The sequence below is a fragment of the Triturus cristatus genome, chromosome 1_2 (genome assembly GCF_964204655.1).
Source record: "Triturus cristatus chromosome 1_2, aTriCri1.1, whole genome shotgun sequence".
NCBI lineage: Eukaryota > Metazoa > Chordata > Amphibia > Caudata > Salamandridae > Triturus > Triturus cristatus.
Genome location: NC_140580.1, coordinates 572,372,078 through 572,392,825, shown reverse-complemented (window position 1 = coordinate 572,392,825; position 20,748 = coordinate 572,372,078). Strand labels below are relative to the sequence as shown.

At 46.0% G+C, this 20,748-nt stretch overlaps 1 protein-coding gene across 3 annotated transcripts in view; it reads right to left on the bottom strand.

Annotated features, from left to right (window-relative positions):
• Positions 1-20,748, bottom strand: part of PDZD7 (PDZ domain containing 7) — a 573,233-nt gene that overhangs the window by 21,084 nt on the left and 531,401 nt on the right. The window lies entirely within an intron of this gene.

Sequence of the window (20,748 nt, the reverse complement as noted above, 5' to 3'; positions counted from 1 at the left end):
TTCCGACATGTGGTATGTCATCGCTACTAGCCCTATCACCTGTGCCGTCACGTTGCTTAGCAGGCATGGTGCTGGGATGTCTCCTTTGAGCACATGTATTTCTTCTTGGTAGGACCTGCCTTTGTATGGTAAAGTCTCCGTGAATTTTCTCATATTTTCTACTGGCCTTCTGGAACGCCATGTGAACACATTCACGGTCGACGGTGATAGCTGTGGTTTCACTCTCATTTTCTGGTATTCTGACATGCACATGATGCATGTTGCTCCACTGTCAAGCATAAACTTAGCTTGGTGGCTCCCTACATCCATGTCCACAGTGGCTGTCTTCTTTATTTGTTGTTTTTCGACGAGATGAACGTGCTCTGTCTCTTTGGCTTCTCTTGGCGCGTCTGACATTAGATATAGTCACGCTTCCGACACAGGTCCTGCCGTTTCTTCTGCTTCGTCGAAGGAGCTGCGATTGGCCGTTTCCATATATCGTGCATACCTGTTAATGGTCATCCTTGGCCTCATTATTCTGCCTCTTTCACTTCTGAATTGTCTGGTCATGCACGTGTTTGAAAAATGATTGTCCCTGTTGCACTTCCTGCATTTCTGACCCACTGCTGGGCAGGCACCGACGTGTGGGAATTCGAGACCACAGCGGTAGCATGTTTGTTCGCCCTTTTTTGGTATGCTCGGCGTCTGGAATTCTTTCTTTTTGAAATTCCCAGTGACGCGATGTGCTAGCGCCACTCTCTTCTCTTTTCCCAACTCCATCTGCTTGGCGTGCTCTGTGGCCCTTGCTTTCGTGCGAACCATCATCAAATTTTTTACCAGCGTCGTTGGTTCCTTCAGAATGCGTACTCGGAACTCCACTGATTGACAATCCTCGATGATGCGCAGCTCGCTCATTGTCGAATTTGTCAAACTCGCAGTATCTGACCAGTTTTCTGAGTCTCGTTGCAAAATCGTCTAGGTTCTCTTCCCCTTGCTGGCATGCAGTGTTGAATGTATATCTTTCAAAGTCAATGTTTCGTTGGGGGTCAAATTTCTGTGTGAGACATTGTATCACTCCTTTGTAATCCGCTGTTTGATCGGCGGGGAAGGTTAGCAACAGATCTTCTATTTCGTCCCCTGCGAAATTCAGAAGCAGGTGCAGTTGCTTGCTGTCCGGGACGTCCGTGGCGCTCATGTAGCGCTCAAATTTTCTGATCCATCTTTCCCACCGGATGCCCGCTTGTGGCTCCGATAGGCTGAATGAAAGGCCTACGGAAGATTGCTTGCGTGCTCTGCTTCTCATCATTGTCGCTCATTTTCCGTCCTTGGTACTCCTCTGCTCGTCTTCCTCTTCTATTTCGACTTCTATTTTCCTCTTTATTTCTTTATTTTTCCTTTGTTCCCTCCTTTTTTCCTTTATTTTCCTTGTTTTCTTCTTCCTTTTGCCTCTTTTTGGTCTTTTGTTTTCCTATCGATTACAATGACCGCCTGACTTCAAAATGGCCGCTTGACTTCAAAATGGCCGCCGCTTATTTCTAGCTTCTCATTGGCTCAATTTGCCCGACTCCAAGATGGCCGCCGCAGTCTCTCAACGTTACCTTGTCCCTCTCGCTTTGCCTGACCTCTTAAAATGGCCGCCGCTTGTTCCTGGCTTCTGATTGGCCCAATCTGCCTGCCTCTAAAATGGCCGCCGTAGTCTCGCGATAGTTTGTTTAAACGAATGCGCGTCTTTCTCCTTTATTTTCTTACGAGCACTCTGGGGTGCTGACGCTTGTCTGGGGTGCTGACGCTTGTCTGCCTCGCTGGCAGACGCTTTATTTGTTTCTTCCTGCGCACAGCTTCAACAGCGCTCTTACCAATGTTTTGTCGGCCGGGGTGGGCTCCCACGTCGCTGTTTCCTTGGCTGCATGACTCGGACCAGGGTGGGCTCCTGGCTCCGCTTCTCCCTTCTCGCCGTCGTGCCACTCAGCACGGTGTTCTTCGCGTTGATCGGCGGACCAGGGTGGGCTCCTGGTTTCGGCACGCTTCTTTCCAGGGACACCACGATTAGATCCTGCCTTCGTTCGCCAGTTGTCGTGTCTTTGTATGCACAAGGTCACAGGAGACAGGTAAGGCTCTTTAACTCTTTATTTCGTTACACGATGTTCTGCCGTGCCCACGCACGTCTGCCCACCTCTTGCTCTCGCTCTGCAATGCCCCTTCCCACACCCTTGACCGGATGTGGTGTCCGGTTCCTTTGGTGTCCATCTCATTCTTTGCAGGGTCCTAGTGCCCTGCCCCCAGGTCACTACAGACCAATGTGCTATGAATGCATAGCAGTAAGGTATGCATGCAATGCACATGGCTATGCATATCTGCCACTACATAGGGGGAGAGAGAGCCAAGGATCTTTCTGCATTTGTTGTGTTGCACATGCACACCAGTATAGAGTGTGTATATATATATTACCTACTGGCGGTCGCCAGTAGGTAGTTATAGTTAGGACCACGTTTCCATAGGAAATCCGCAACATTCTATTTTGAATAACTTTGGCGCCGGTCGACGAATCCTCGCGAATTTTTCAAAATAGGTGGGGCGCTAGGCTCCGCTCCTACCCTGAAAGTCTCGGGGGGATTCGTCAAGCGGGGGCTGAGATAAAAGGGGGGTCCCAAAACGCGTTTTTCCCATGCATTTTTCCATAGGACCTTTAGACAGGGCTACAGCCCGAACGGCTGAACAGAATTACTAGAAATTTGGCAGAGAGGTAGTCCTCAGGTCAAGGAAGTGCCTTTTGTAGGTTTGGTGTAAATCTGTTCAGTAGATTCTGAGAAAATAGCCTTTAAATCAATATATATATCTGAGCCAGCTTACGGTGCGCTTACGGTACGCTTACCGTACGCGTACGGTGGCGTGCGCGAGCGCGATTCTGATTGGCTCTTAGATCTTAGTAAAAATTCGAATCGGCCGAAACCAGGAAGCGGCGGCCGCCATTTTCTCTCTCGCGCTGAGAGTGATTTCTAAAATATAAAGCCCAAAAACATGTAAAGGGGCTGTTTAGACAGCTCCCACACACATAGCCATGTTGAGGGAGTCCCCAAAGATCCCCCAAGGCCAAAAAGCGGAATTTTTATTTTTTCGGTAATTTCGCCGATTACGCTTACCGTACGCGTACGGTAAAAAATTTAAAAAAAAAAAAAATTATCCACACTCTCTCCACCCCGTGTGTAATTGGTGCCCGCTGGACACCAATTGTGCATGGCTTATTAGAGACCAGATAAACTAAAATATTTAAAAAAATAATAATAATAAAAAAATTATCCACACTCTCTCCACCCCGTGTGCAAATGGTGCCCGAAGGGCACCATTTGTGCATGGCTTATAAAATATACGAAAAATTAAAATATTACCTTTCAAAACGAAGTGCATCATATGTCCTCCATGTGCGCACGGTGCGCGAAGCGCATCGTGCGTACATGGCCCATCTAGGTAACGTGGGCACGCGGTGCGCGTAGCGCACCGTGTGCCCACCGTGCGTGCACGGCACTAACTGCGTAAAGTGGGTGCGCGAAGCGCACCGCGTGCTCACTGTGCGCGCACGGAGCGCGAAGCGCACCGTGCGCGCACGGAACGAACTGCGTTAAGTGGGCGTGCACGCCACGAATGGCGTAAAGTAACTTAACATTTAAAAAACCGTACAAATCCACTGAAAAAACCATAGGTTTCACACACGTTATAGTTAGGAATTAGCATTTAAAAAACCTTGCAAATTCACTGAAAAAACCATAGGTTTCACACATGTTATAGTTAGCGGAAATTTTACTGATAAAAAACCAATGAAATTCCCCCGTTATAGTTAGTGCAGGCAACTATAACTCACGCGACCGCAATCTTCTGCTGATGACATATGTGTCTTTATGAAAAAAAAAATATTTGTAATATATGTATAGCTAAAAATGTATGGAAGAAGACATGGGCAAATAAGTGTCTAAATACAGTATTAGCATCAGCAGAGGATTGCGGTCGCGTGAGTTATAGTTGCCTGCACTAACTATAACGGGGGAATTTCATTGGTTTTTTATCAGTAAAATTTCCGCTAACTATAACATGTGTGAAACCTATGGTTTTTTCAGTGAATATATATATACACACACACACACACACACACACACACACACACACACACACAAATAAATAAACTCACAGCAGTGTGTTTTTGATATGAATTAGTTTATAGGAAACCTAAAACAAAATGAAATGCTTAAAAGCTCCATAACTTAATCTACATGCTTTCTCACACAAAGTGCTTGATGTGTGTATAAATAGTTTACCTGTGTATTAACCAAACATATTGACATCATAAACAGATGTTATTGTATAGAAGCCAGCATGGTACATGCAAAGCAATATAATATAGGTGGACAAAAGAATGCACTATGGGTAAAAACAAATCCAATCTGTTCCATACATAAGCCAATGGCGTCGCTTTGAGAGAAGCTATGGTTGTTAAAAAAAACTGTGTGTTACATATGTGGCAATTGAATTTTGGCCTGTTTGACCTCTCATATATGCAAGGGTGTTCTGTCATTGAATATGAGTCTGTGTGCTTCGGGCTGAATGGCCTACATTGAACTTTTAATGCAAGCATTTTACCTGTCACTCAGATACGGAACGGAACAAGGCAAACAATCTCTTCTAGTCATTCAGGCTATTCGGATGTCTGGGTCCGTAAACAATTCAGCTCTTTTTGAAAGTTGAAATGCAGGCTTCTTTCAAGGGGCTACTGGAGAAAAGTGATTGAAAGCAGGCATGCAGGAGCTGACAGCCAATGCTCACAACACGCACTGTGCTGTACAAAGAACAATGGCGCTTTGTTGAGAAGACATCTTTATGAACCACCAGTTAACAATGAAGAGTGTATGCGCCGCAGTGCTCAAGTGATTTTATCTGCCGACACAGAAACTTTTTGTTTGGAAATATGCATTCAGAATTTGCCTCGCCTCTCCCTCCCCCTGACCTATTTGCCGCTTTCAACCGGTGAACGGTAATTCCTTTGTATGTAGGCGTAAAACAAAGGTTCTTTCTGACATTTTTATGAAATTGACATAATTGAAAATGCAAGGGAATGATCTAGAAGGAATCTTCCTAACAGTCACCAGGAAAATGCAACAATGATTTCACGATTTATATACATAGGTCAGTATGACTGGTGCCCAAGGTGAAAGTACGTCTTCGTCATTCCTCACATGCCATCTTAAAGTGTCTGCTCCATTATTCCTGAACAAAATTTGCAAATAGCAACGTAAAGAAACACAAGTGAACATGTAACTCATAAAGAAGTGGGTTTTGAAAAAAGAATAGCTATGAATTTTCGAAGCACTATTTAATGCTCCCAAGTGGGCAACATCTGCCACTTGACATTGAAGGGGCCTTTCAGGCGTGTCTAAGATGGCTTAGTAGGAGCTTCCTCTACCAACTGCGCCAGAGAAAATTTCCTCCCATGTCTACTCCCCTCCTCCCAGGCTTTACTAACCGGTCTGGGGGCCCCTTATACTATCTAGTGGTGCTGAGACATGGTGGCAGGACCCGAGAGAGGCACACACAAGTCCAGTGGCGCCAGGGCCGCACTCCCGCCTCAAGGAGGAGAGTGGCATCCGATGGCCTGCAGCATCACATAGGCCCGGGCTGAGGCCAGAAGTCGAAGGTGGCGTAATGCAGTGGTTGAGGCCAGCCTCCCAGTGCTTGGAAACTGCTGGAACTGGAGCTGGGACCTCGCTGCTCACCCCGTGATGGGCCGCGCTACCGCTCTAGAGAACAGAAGCGGACAGTGCGAAGAGTCGGGCCGGGGGCCGTGCCGCACATCATTGCAGCACCAAGGCTGCTCGTCTGCACAAGAGACAGGAGCAACACTTTGATGGGAAGTTGCTATCAAAAGGGATGTGAAGCGTTGGTGGGAACCGGCTTCCCCACGTTTAGAGAAAGTCCGGACTGGAGCCATGGGCCGCATCTCCTGCCCCCCTCCACCATCATCCTCTGGTCTATCAGCCCACCAGATGCAGAGAGACAGGCTGCCTGGGCTGGATTGTTGGAGGCCAGCTTGGGATTGCACCCACCTTCTCAGTGCCTCCCGGGGGAGAAACGCTCCTAGCACTAAAGATGATCATGGTGGGCAACTTGCCCCCGATACGCTAAAGCACTGAGACCGGGGCACTCAAGACGCACTCTATGCTGGCAGCAAGACCTGCATTGCAATCTCCTCCCTCCTGGAAAATACGACATTGGGCTGCACCGGGGGCCAGACCTGCCTGACTGCCCTCTTGTAGACCTGCAGGACCAACAACCACATACCAATCCTCTCCACATTTCACAAGACCTCAAATACTTAAGACAAGCTGCCACAGAGTGGGAATACGATGGGGGAGGTCCCTCAGCAAAAGGCGGCGACATGGACTCTATCTTTCTGAAGGTTAGTAACTGCTGCACCACAAGGAAAACATCCCTGGACCATCTGTTTGCCAAAGGTGCGTACTGGAGATGGCCTCCTCCAAACACAAGGAAGATGCAAATCTGAAAGACATTCTCACTAAAGCAGCTGCAAGAGAAATGGAGGGACGGTGATACACCTGAGGAAGCAGTTAATGAAGTCAGGAGCCCTCTCCTTATAGAGGGCCACAAAATACAGCGGAGGCACCCCTTACCCGCGCCTTCATGGAGGAGTTATTTGGCAAGCTACACAGTAACACTGCCACCCTCCAAGAAGAAGTTTCCAAAGTCATAAACGAGGTGAAGCTCAAACTAGGTGACTTGGGACAATCAATCTGCATGCTAGAAATAGCTGGAGACTCCAGAAAAGAGGAACTTGAGGCAATCTAGCGGAAGGTCCTTGAACTTCATGATCAGAATATCGATCTCCAATCCCACCTGGATGACCTGGAAAACAGATTCTGCAGATTGAATATTAGCATTTGGAGTATTCCCAGCAAAACAGAAGTGATCGTGTTTGAAGACTATGTGAAGTGGCTCTTCCACCACATCCTGCCATTCTCAGCACAGAAGGACGTCAAGCATGACAGCACGCATAGGGTAAGCAGACCATCAGATCCCAGGAGAACCCCAACAGATGTGCTCATCAGTGTACACCATTTTAAGCAAAGGAGGCAATCGTTATTAGCTGCCCGTGCCACTGGGGCAATCAGCTTTGAGGCAGCCACATTGCACTTCTGCCAGGACCTTTCCTTACACACCCTCCAACGGCTGTGACAATTCCAGCCAGTAACGATGTATCTTGCAAAGAAAGGTGTAAAGCACCACTGGGGCTTCCCGTCTAGCTTCTCGTTCAATATCTCTGGCACAGCTCATACAATTTGCACACTAGCCAAGCTATGCTGGGTCCTGGACCTGCAAAACACACTGGTGGACCCCCCTCCCCCACCTAATGACACCACCTGGCAGACAGGGGCACCAGAATGAAAAAAAAGAGAGCGATGGAACTTGATATCAAACAGGCAACCTGTAAACCGTCCCTCCCAAAATGAAATGCACAGGGAGAGGCAAGCATTCCTAGATAGGCCGCAGGCTAACAATGCAATTTAGGTTGAAGGGTGACTGCTACATCTACTCAGTTGGAGTAGTGGTCTCGTAACACTCCAGACATATTGCAACCACTTCGAACTGCGGCAGGATTAGGTGAGGCATGGGAATTGGCAAGATGACGGAAGCGTGTGATGGGCAGAAACTGGAAAGTTGGCACTGGGGTGAATGACAGTGACTGGATTCGGACATTGAGCACTTGTGCCCAACTTTTGGGCCACATCGAGGATGCTCTATGGAGGTGAAACTGAATGTTGTTGGGGAAGGGAATGTTGATCAAGCAGGGTATGGAGCCAAATGGATGTATTCTGCGAAGCTGGGGATTTCCAAGCCATTGCAATCTAGCATTTGCACAGCACAAACGCCAGTCAATAAATTGGTGAAGGTATTTAGCCCCGTTTGCTCTGGGGCATATACCCATTAGTCAGGACACTGGAGAGGGTGAGAGCACAGTATCGACCAGGACAGAGGAACTCTTCATCACCTCTTCCCAAATGTGATGCACCCCCAGGCAAACCCACACTATGTGAAAAAGTGCTGCATCCATAACCCTACATCGTGGGCAACTTGAATTTGACATAGGAAACATGCGCGATAAGAGATGGGGTGTAAGATATGTCTGGTGTGAGAAATTAAATTGTGAAATAAAAACGGGAGTTCCATGAGACATCCTTAATCTGTCTCAAGGCTTGGGCGCAATGTTTATCAGTCAAGGGGAGGCAGAGGTCTGCCGACCAGCGGTTCTACATTTGATAAACGTCTTCTGCCACTGTCCCGCATACAGGGCTGTAATAATTCAAAAAGTGGGGGAACAAACAGGACTAAGCCCAGTTAACACGAAGACCGGACATCGCTCCATACTCCTCCAACAGCGTCTGAACTCCTGACAGCGCATCCTCCAGGTCTTGCAAGTATATCAGAACATACCGCATACGCAACCAGCAAGCCCACGGCCAGGTCAAAAGGTAAAGGAGATAGTGGACAGCCCTGCTGCGTGCCCCTGCAGATATCAAACACATCAGAAATATAGTGGCCCATCTTGACTAGTGCTGGGGCACCCATGAAGGGTCCTGTGCCACTGCAAGTATCCCTGCCCAATCCCAGTGGCCTCGAGCGTTGTAACCAGGAAATCCCACCCTAAGGTGTTAAAGCTTTCTCTATGTCAAGTGCCATTGCACCAGAAAACCAGTGGTGCCCAGATCAGTCGGAAGAAGGCGTACCAGATGTTGAGAAAGGTACTTCACCCTGGTATAAATCTGACTGAGCCTCAGTCAGAAGGGTGCAGGGTAGTGGCAGCAATGTATTTGACAAGACCTTCCCCACATTTTTACAGTCCAGATTCAACATGGAGAGTGGCCTGTAGGAGCATACGTTCAAGGGATCACAGTCTGGCTTGGGAATAACTACGACGAGTGTCCTGGAGTGTATCAGGGAGGTGCCCGGTGTTGTATGCTGCTGTACAAACCTCTAAAAGCTTGGGTGTCAGGACAGTTCCAAAGGTGGAGACAAGACTGTTGCACTTAACTACGAGTTACGACTGTCCGTAATGCAGTTCAGAGCTGGAGAAATGGGCTTTATCCCTGAAAGAGGGTGCATCGACAATACTAAATGGATGCTCTACATCTTGGATAAAATGAAAAGAACAAGCTACCCTATGTTCCTATTGTACATCAATGCCAAAAAGGCATTTGATCAAGTACACTGGCCATACCTAACGAAGACGCTGGAAAAGGTGGGACTAGGACCCTGTTTTAGGATGTGGATATTCAGTTGCTAAGCAGCCCCTGCAGCTAGGGTTCAGGTTAATGGCTACCTCTCAAACCCCTTTGCATGGGTAGGGGAACGAGACAGGCTGCCCTCTGTCTTCCCCTTTTCTTCACACTGTATATGGATCCATTAGCTGAGAGAATACACCTCCATTACAACATAAAGGAAGTGAAGATCAGAGGGCATCAACATAAAATCGCTCTGTATGCAGACAACGTAATGGTGATGTTGATGGACCCACTGTCCTCCATCCTTGCATTCATTTCTGAACTGAACAGATTTAGCAATGCGTCCGGCTTTAAAATAAACACTTTTCAATTCCACATCATGAGCATTGGAGAAACTCAAGGCTTTAAAGACATCCATGCACAGATGTACCAACTACTGTGGACAAAAAAAAACACATCCCATACACAAGTCAAAATCTTACCCACTACTAACAAGACTGTCACACTTAACTACGAGTTACTCATGAACGCCTATACTGCAATTCAGAGCCGGAGAAATGGCTTTATCCATGAAAGAGGTTTTAGCGACAATACTAAATGGCTGTGCCACAACTTGGATAAAGTAAAAATAACAGGCCACCCCACATTCCTACTGTACATCATTGCCGAAAAGGCGTTTGATCAAGTATACTGACCAAACCTAGTGAGGACACAGGCAAAGGTGGTGTAGGAAACTGGAATTTTGTTGCACTTGCACCCATACTTTTTGCCCCATTAGAACTACTAGGTGCTGGTTTTTGAGTCTGACAGTGCACTGAGGCCTGCTAACGAGGCTCCAATGCCAGTGCTCATTCCCTAAAGCAAAGTATTCTACCCCAATCGGCAAAGACTTTAGCACCCCTATAAGTCCCTGGTAAATGGTACCCCTGGTACCTAGGGCATGGGTACTTACAGGGGTCCTTAAGGGCTGCAGCATGTATTGTGCTACCCTAAGGGACCCACACCTAAATCCATGCAGACTGCGTAAAATGGTGCAAACCGTTTCGAAAACACGACATGGCATCTCTGTGTGCCATGCCAAAGTCACTGCATATAATATATGTAAGTCACCCCTACAGCAGGCCTTAGAGCCCTAAAGCAGGGTGCATTATATTTTATGTGAGGACAGTGCCTTAGCAGGTATGCCCCTGTGATGTCTAATTCCATTACTTGATATTGCAAGTGAGCAGGGAGGCGATCTTAAGTATATGACTGGACACCGGACCTTATGAGTTTCCCAGCTACATGATGGCTTTGCTGAAACTAATGGTGTTTGGTATCAAACACCTTGTCTTAATAAATCTGTACTGTTACCAGTCCTAGATTTCTTATGACATACACCCAGACGGCACCTTAGAGGTGCCCCATAAAAAAAACTACCATGATCTAGTGTGCTGATTGACTGGTATCATTCACCCTGCCATCACAGACAACTTTCCAACCCCCTGCAGGTGAGTAGCCTGCACTATCTGAGGACAGAAACAATGCCTGCTCCGAGGGAGGTGTTCACACCTCCTCCAGCAGGATGGCTAGTGGTTTAGCATATCAAGGCCTGGGGGTTCAAAGTCCCTGCTGCCTTTGATATGTGACCTAGGGTTCGCCCAGACCATGTAGATGCAACCTCCTGCCTGGAGGCCAATTTGGCACCAGGGCAGGCAGGAAATTAGCTATGCAAGTAGTCGTGTTGCACCACCAGGCTAGTCACACCACTAAGGTGGGCTAACTGATGTGCTCCACGAAAGACGAGTTCCACCATTTTGTTTTTGGTGGAATTAGGAACTCTGGGACAAGGTTATGCCCACTCCCCACACATAGGGGTGCAGTGACCCCAGCGGTAAGTAGCCCATTGGCTACTACCCTTCACTCCCATTAACGCCTCTAAATTGTTTATTTAGGTGGCCCCTGACACCAGGAACTCAGATTTGTCTGCCTGAAAGAAAAAGGAGGACAACGAAGGGCCGAAGACATGAGAACTGTGGACCAGCACCTAACTTGGCGAGAAGCCCTGCCTGGCTACTGCTCTACTGACAATCACTGACCCGACTGTTTCAGAAGCCTTTACAATCGCTTGGAGGTCTGCCCAGCACCTCCTTGAACAAGCAACATCTCCTTTGGAGTTGGGTAGCCACTACCCTCACCATCAGGCACCGACTGAAGCTGCCCAGTACACCACTCTTTCGACCCCCTGGCCCAAAAAACAAGTCTTTGTTGCTCCAGGATAACATACATCTCCCTACTGAGCTTGCAGTCACCAGGACCCTGCTCCGCACCAAAATGTGAGATACCGGAGCCAGTTGCAAGAACCAAGGCTTGTGTGTGTTCCGTTGGAACACCACTGCGACCAAGGGGAACAAAAGAGAAACTGTAGAGATGCATCAATCTGTTCATCTGGGAGGGCAAGAAACCCAGCATGATGAAACGCAGGACCTAACATATATTGGAGGATAGGGGTCTGGGAGTCCCTTACAGTGGCACAACTCTGCTGTGTGGTGGAATTGTATTGCCCCAGCACCAGAAAACACTGGTCCTTTATGGACAAAGTGTTTGCCGGCATACATATTTAGAAAGTCCCATGACTGGCAGGTGAAAAAAATACATACGCAAAGAGTTTATATGTCTACAGTGGTTAGGTCACCAGTAGAAGTATGGGATAAGATCTCTACGGTCTAGGGACTTAAGATGATGCCATCACCCATTACCCCAATACTGAACAATCCTGACTTTGCCCCAGCAGCGATGGGCTCTACCTACCTAGCCTGGCAACTGGCCAACTGCTAGAGGGTGGGGAACCTATTCCACGCAGAGGGAATCACATCCTTTGAACAATTAAAGCACGATTATTTATGACCTTCCAGAGACAGAACATTTACACTACTGGCAAAAAAGGTCACTGGGTCGTGCATCCCATACCATAATGAAAAGGGCAGCCCATGGCCTTAACACCCTTTGTGGCTTATCAGGAAATGGGACGACAAACACATCCTCTCTGATATTTGCAAACTCCTGTGCCATCAGAAGAAAATGGTCAAATATGGGCAGGTATAACCACCTAAAAAGATGGCACACTACTGGTACTACACCCTGAAAAGTGGACAAAGATGGCATTCACCCACATTCCCCACATGCTAGAGGAATTGTGAGGAGGGACAGGAACACTGACACCCATCATATGGGAGTTCCTCAAAGTATCCAAGAAATGGGAGGAAGTGCTCAAGAGCATGTACACTATTTTTCACACCCACATACCGAGCCTTCCAACTGGTATTACCCAAACCCATTGATATACCCACTGTGATCTTCCAGGGCTAAGGCTATGGCTCTGTGCACAGCCAGGCAGGCACAATGGCATGCTGGGGCACAGAGAGTGTACTATGGATGGTGGGTTCTTTGTCAACATTGCTAAGTTAGCAGGAGCTTCGCTGCCGTGAGGCTGCTTTTGCGCATGGCACAACATGTCTTTTTTTTTGTGCCCCTTTTCACATAAGAACTGTCTGCTTCTCGCGTTCTCTGCTGTGCTCTAAAGTTTAGTCTGCACAGGATGTACAGGGTCGATCAACAATGCCACTTGTTATTCTGTTATTGTCAGTCCCTTGCACCTAGACACACATGACACAGCTGCACTACTGAAAGTCGTATGCTTTAATATTGCAAGTGAAGCATGTTGTTAACGCACTTGAAGAGAGACCTTTCCAGAGAGAAGAGCTGTGCTTGTCCTGAGATGTAAACCTTTAATCTAGGCCTTGAGGTATGGGGTCTGCTGACAAAGCCCAGAGGTCTTCTTTTTTATAATAAACTATATCTTATCACAGTGCTACAGTGGTTCGGCACTGTAGCCCTTTTTCAATGTCTTTTTAGAATGATATCCCCGTTTGTATTCTATGAAATTGTGACAATGCCAACGATATTGTTTTTATGCATTTTGCTGCTAGTAATGGCACGTGTACTGTACCATAGAGCACTTTAGTAAAAATAAACATTTTAAACTATATCGTGACTCTGAATACTCTTATTATGGACAACTATGAGTGAATGAGCGAAAGAGTTGTCTTGCTCCCGCGATTCCTGAGAGAGTCGGGAGTGTCGTGTTCTGGGTTGTCTATTCATTGGTAGCTCCGTGGATACGTCGGAGAACGAATTAGACACTATAGCTAGTCGGTCTTTGGGATTTTCGGGCACTAAGGGGAGAGGTTCGTACACCACTATATACCGAGGTCCTGGTTTCCTGCGCATAGTTCTGTGTAGGTGCAGAATCCCCGCAACAAGAGAGCCCCAGAATAGAGGGAGTGGCGTCTCTGGGATCTGTTAGGGATGGAGAAACTTACAGCAGCTCTAGAACACAGAGAAATGTCCTTTCAAATGACATGGGGGTATAGCTCAATTTCTTGTCTCAGGAATATAGGGAACTCACTTGCCTCAGATACCTGAGAATATTACACCGGACGGACACATCAAAACACTGATGGGACCAGACTCTTCACTTCTCTAAATGAGATACAATGGCATCCCATGTCTTAACTTACCTTTTCTATTCTTACAGAAAATAGAGCTATGGGGGAGGGCGATTGCGGGAGGGAGGGTTATCTATTGGCCATTATGTTCTTTATTACTCTTATTATACCACATGCATTGATGTCACTCAAGAGGCCACTTGTTGTCTTAAACTACATTACTTCGCACCATGACATAAAATATATGTGTGATACTTGGCTTCTTTATGTTTTGTTTTAAGAAATCACAATAAACCAGATTTAGATCATAAGGGGGTCTTTCACTGTGACTGAGATCGTGACATACAGAAACAGGTGCTGTACTGTGCTGTTACAAGGACACAGACTCATTAGGTTCCTGTTAGGAGGCCTCTGCTGGGGTCATCATTCTGTGATGTGCTGATAATCAAGTCCTAACTCCCATACCTGCTACAACTTTACAGCGGAGTGTGACGATTCCTGAGGTGTATCCAGACAGTTCTGTTCATTGGCGTCTAAGTCCACATCAGCTAGATTTACCAGGAGTACAAGCAGGATTGTTTACTTGGAAGTCTTCATGTAATAGCCAGGAGCATATTGTGGCAAACCTCCAGGCCAAGCTTCCCATGACAAAAGCAAAAAGAACAAATGGCTGGGTCCAAACTGGAATAGCATACCAAACAAAAAAAACTACTAATTTAACCCAGATCTATGACTGGGGGTGAATGTTTGCTTTGTTCAGCCTTCTGTCCATCATGTGTTCTCTTTGCATTTGTCACCCTAAGTAGGAAGGGTATGCCCAAATATGAGCCCTGTGCTCGCTATCCTACTGGATTCAAGCTAGCTTGGCTGATGAGGAGTGATAACCCAAAACCTGTCCGAGAAGGCTTGTTTCTGGTCCAGTGAGGACCTGGCCTGGCAGTTCGGGCTTGACTATTCCCACTGGGAGCAGGGTCAAGACTGATTTGCATATGGCTGGGTCCAAATTAGAATGGCGAGCAAAAAAACGATGGATTTATCCCAGATCGGTTACTGGGGGTGAATGTTTGATTTGTTCAGTATTCCAGCCATCATCTGTTCTTTAAGCTTCCCATGACCGCATCACATTTCTGAAACTGTTGTACTTGGAGCATTAGAAGTATGAAGTTAATAGCAGGTCTCTACCTTGAGGCTGTCCACTGAACCTAATGAGTCTGCTTCTGATGGACACTTCTAACTACAGATTCCTCACCTTTAGAACATCCCCAGCTACTAGACTGGGTCCAAAAGATTTAATAGCATTGCTCTCAAGGGATGGTAGGTGGAGCCATGTGACTTTGTTCTGCCCTGGCAGGGACAAACATGGATCTGGAGCAGACGCCCAACTTTTTACTCTTCTTTTGACAAGTTTCTTCTTCAAAAAACAACAACTTTTTTTCCAGTGTGCAAGAGCACTTTGCCTCCTCCTAAGACTACAGGGTACTTGTAGGGATTGTAGCAAAAATATCCCTGTGACAAATCCCACAAGGTCTGCTTCTGGTCTTTGAGTTCAGCCATGACTCCAAGTCCTGGAAGTAGTGTGCACTTATGAACCCAAAGGTGATCCGGGAACACAAAGCAAAGCTGAATGTTGTTAAACACTGAAAGAAACCTCAGAAGTCCCACTCCTGCTTGAAGTTGAGGGCCCGATCCCGTTCATGCTCTCCAGGATGTTTGCATGACAGGTCATCGGCGAGATCTAAGGCTTCTGATAAGGTGAAGTTCAATTAGAAACGCACAAAGCCACACAGCCTTTGTCTCAATCATGCAACTCTCAACCTGAGAAGTTGTGTTGCAGACATTCTGCTCAGAAACAGAACTACGCCTGGGTGCTTGGGACGTCAGCATGTAGGGACTCAAGTCACCTTACCAAATCAGTACATATGGCCCCAAATCCAAACTAACTCAAGGTGCTTTACCTGCCCTCCTAACCTTACAAAGAGACAGGTAACTGAGCACCCCAGAACACAACACTCTGAACTCTCTCAGGAGTCGCGGAAACAGGTCATCACCTTTTGTTCTCTAACTCACACATGCCTGCAATCAAAGGAAAGAGAAACTTAGAAAGTTTACCATGTTTATTGAAACTAAAGTGCTCTATCATGCAAACTCTCTGCTGCAATTAGGAAACGTATGCAAGTCAATAATGTGATTAGCACGATTAATAAACTGCACACAATGAAAAGCCCTGTCCTAGCGAATGACCAAGCAGTCTAAGCCTTCCCTTACTATTTAAATACAGTATTATACTAAAGAGTTCTGGGATTACTGCCAGACCCAATACTCGAGAGTCATAATCAGTTGGTCTACCTCTCAGGCTTGAAGCTCGTTTGGCTCCGGACCTTTTCTCTGCAAGCCTCATTGCACTCAGTTTTTAGAACTGCAAGTCTTGGCTTATATGATAAGACTTGCTCTGTTCGAAAAACAGCATCTGGATCTCTCTATTACATCTAGGTGCTGGTGTCCCGCCACCAAGAAAAACAGGGCACAATGTTGCTTAGCCTTGTACGAGGTACAGACTGAATTCCAGCAGAAAGCAGAATAATAAAACGTGCAGCATATAAATAACAGTGTGGCACAAAAACAAGCATGTTACCATGTAACGTGTGCAAAGCAAAAGCGGCCTAATATGTGTGTACTTTGGCTAACATAAGGAAAAAGTACAGTGGGCCCTATAGGGGACTCACAACAGTTGCAAGGATGTTAGAGTTCCCCACAGTCTCACTCTCGGTCCCCTGCAGAGGAGCTGATTCAGCAGCTAATCTCAATGCAAGCTGAACTCCTTCCCAGAGGCCGTTGGGGATGTTGCAACAAGTTGAGGTCCTTCAAAAGGCCAGGTTGCAAATTTTTGCCACCTCTCTGGCTCCATGGACCTGCTTTAAGCATCCAGTTGAGATACCTGTGCAGGACTGCCCTTGGCACCATCTATGCCTCCAGAACCCACTCGAGTTCTGCTCTTACGTCGAAGGAGACTTCCATTCTGGGATCAAGATCTACACCTGTTCTTGTGATAGTGACACCCGCACCACTGCTGGCAGACGATGACTCAATTTCTATTGTCCTCTTTGACTCCGAGCCAAATAACAGAGGTCACATCTCAGTGCCATGCCGACACACCTAGGCCCAGGCTGTTAAAATTCAGACAGAACCAGACCATTTTTCTGAGACATCAGCCATTCAACAACTTTTTAGTTTGGACTCTGACCACAACCAACCTACTTTTAGGGTTGATAATGGTGAAGAGAAGGATTATTTTGCCCAACATTATGAGAATGACAAGTTATATCTGGACTTACGAGATGTCAGTGGGTTGGACCTCGCTGAGTCCTCCCCCTGGACCAGTGGCAGAAGAATGCACCTGTGATTCTGATCCATTGCAGGCCAAACTTTCAGCTGTCCTATTGTTTGTCTTTGACCCAGCAAGAACTTGCATTTGGCACTTGTAAAGGTTATCTGTCGGACCTCTAACCAACGGAACTTGTTCAAATCCCCCCTTGTGATAAGATTTGGTCTGACTCATTTATTTGTGGTGCCACAATGGTGTTTTAATTTGGTTCACACTTTCCTCATGTGCAAACCATTCAAACAGCTGTTCACTATGTCTTCTGACTTTGAAGATGGTGTTTCTGGTCACAGGGCCCTCCGCTCGTCATAGGAGCAAATGCTAAGCTTTTGCGGTGCAGCCACTCTATACTACCTTTTTCCAAAGTGGGACTGAGAAAAAAGGCTGTCTTTTTGCCTAAAGTTGTCATAGCCTTTAATGTTAGGCAATTTGTCACTCATTCAACATCTTTTGACCTGCCTTACCCCTCTAAAGAGGAGATAAGACTCAGTTGACTGGACCCTAAAAGAGTTTTGAGTCTCTATATCAGTCCCACCAAAGACCATCGTGGGCGTCCCACTCTTTTCCGGGTTCTTTGGGGTAAAAGAAGGCAAGGCAGTGGAGAATAAAAAAGGACTTTTCCAAGATGTATAGTCCTCTGCATCAAAATCTGTCTCACTGGGCAAGAAGCAGGTTGAGGGTCCATTCCACTGGGGCCAAGGCTGCTACCACCGATCTAGCATGCGGAGTGCCTGTACTTCTAATCGGTCATGCTTTGACTTGGGCGTCAGTACACATGTTCATGAAGCACTACTGCTTTGACAGCCAGGTTTAATGAGAAGGGCATTTCTCTAGCTCAGTCCTGCACATCTTTTTGATCTGTACCATTCCATAGATTCACCACGTTCGGAGGTACTGAATTGGTATCTATTCCAGAGGCAAGGAATCTGCGGTTAGAAGTATCTATCAGATTACATACCTTTGGTAAAACTCTTTCTGATGAATACTCTGTCACCACAGATTCCTTCTGTTGAATGGTCTCCTTTCCTTTCTAAAAGGGTCCCAAGCTAGGAATCTGCACACAAGTCCGAGTGGACAGACATAGTAAAGAATGAAACTGATGTCCGCGTGCAGGGGTTGCACTTATGTGCAGCTGTGTTCGTCACTTCCAGGGCAGAAAGAGATCCGTGTAGAGCTGCACGATGCCACATACAGGCATGTGGGAGCAATGCAGTTAAATCTTCTGGCACCTGGGGATATTCTAAAAAGACGATGAATCTGCAGATAGAGTATCCACCAGAAAGAGCACCACTGAATGTAGGTAATTTGTTCTTCAATGCTAAAAGGGCAAAATCTGGTCTCTCTCACCATTTTGGGGATGTTAGAGGGCAAAACTGGAATCAATATAAAAAAACACTAAAGGTCTGGCATGCATGGAAAGCTGTCATCTTAAACTTCAGTATAATGTCCATTAATAGGCTTTAAAACAACAGATCTTCAGTTGAACCCCTGGACTCTGGCCATAGCACGCTAATGTAGGATCAAGCTAGAATATTACTAGGACAGATGCGTATAAATATTGAAGTATCCAAACTGAAAGAAAATGGAAAGGTCCATTCAAATGAAGCTATAGATCTGTTCAAGAAAATGCCTTTCTTCTAGAAGGTAAATACCTGTAGAAGTGTTGATGAGCCTACTACACGTCCCTACCTTTTGGAAATTTTAAAAGGACAATAAGAAGCATACAGATGCCTCACTAATGTGGATCAGAATTGATACAAAATGACAAGCATACACTCAATTGCCCATGAGATTCCAAAGGAAAGCATTTCGTATTTCACCTTATTTGGAAAGGACCAAGCATGGATTCGTTGGAAAGACACATGGGAGTTAACACAATACTGTGCAGGATTTGTAGTCAAATGACATTCTGTTTACAGATTTTCTTCATGAGTATATAAATAAAATATAAACAATGAAGGATCCAAATCTTTCTGAACATGGGTTACTTTGTACAAATGCTAGTTATCATGGTTTGCAAATATCTAAAATAACACAGCTCAGGAAACCACAGGAAGGACACTTCCATCGTTGCTGAGAGGTTCAGCAGATGTTTGCCAACATCTGAGGTCACCAAGCTCAATTCTTTAGCAGCCTGTCTCCTCTCGTGGTGAGGAGTAAATCAGGCACAGGCTCTCATCAGCAGTTGATCAATAGGGGCTTTTATAATCCCAATCAGAAAGAAGTTAGCAGCATGCCAAGTCCACACTCTAAAATGCATCTTCAGGAACAGAATCCACCAAGGCTAGAGTGCAAAGTATGTCAAGTGAGTAGCATGACAGTTGCAGGTTATATTCCTAAAGTTGGGCAGAAACCCGTTGGGAATCGGCGTCCAGTGCATCCTATAAAATTGAAAGGTGCAACCAACTGACCTGGATCACGTTTTTCCTTCTAAGAGAAGGTTCTGGGGAAGCAGGAGCCTCAGACTACATGTAAAGTCCTAAACTGAGTTTCCTTTTCACGTCCGAAATGATATGGACTCCTTTAAGACAAGCTGAAACCGAGAACAAAAAGGAGCTAAAAGCAAGGGAAAGAGTTGTCTTCTGTGAGAATGCGCATTCTCCCATCTGTAAGTGCCATATTTACTGCACGGTAAATATTCGTGATCCACTGTACCCCAAAAATAGGTGCAACAGCAATGTTTCAGAAACAATTCATCTTAATGACACACACTGATGTTTAGAGAAGGGATACGTCACTGATGACTTCCTGTATTGCTCAGCAGTACTACATTGAGTAGACAACATAAATTACATGGAAGGAGCCATATCATCCCAAACCTCTGGACTTAATTTAGCTTGGGAAAGTAGCAGACAACATCAATGGGTGCAAACGAGAACTCTCCAAAAATGATAATGATTTTCCACCACCAAGGCTTCACCAGAGAGGGTGAATAAAGGCTACCCCTTGAGGCTACATCTAGGCACCGGTGTATGGGGGTTCTCCTTATAGCCAAGAAGCATGAATGGTGTCACTAAGAGGCACCATATTCGCAATTTGAGGAAACCCTGGAGATTAGTGATCCCACAAACGTTGGCAAAAGCAAAACCCAGGGTAACACCTGGGAACAAATAAATAATTGCGTGCATGGCACAACTGTTGTGCTGTTTTTGACTTTTGTTCCTACACATATCAGTGTTACGCATGCAGAATCCAATTTAAAGGTACACAACATTTTGTGGCAAAAGGAACAAAGACCACCATTATCAACTATGCCTTCTAGATACCCACACTTGAGAAGGAAAATTGACATTCACCTACTGGCTCCTTTAGGGAAGCATATTAACAAAACATATAATTTTGTAATGATTAGTTAGAGCAGCAGTTCTTAGCCTGAGGACCAGAGACCCCTAAGGGTCTGTGATGTCTACTCAGGGGTCCGCAACTGCTTACAAAACTTAAAGAACATTAACAGATTAATAATGTGGAAGAAGCAAAAATGTATAATTCAAACTTTGAAGTAAATGTGAAGCATATTGAAGTCAGAGGCTAACAATTAAATTGATATCCTCAGATTTATTTGTGGGAGCAGTGCAAGTGCATTAAAGAGAATATAGTATGGGTGATGGATGTCTCAATTGAA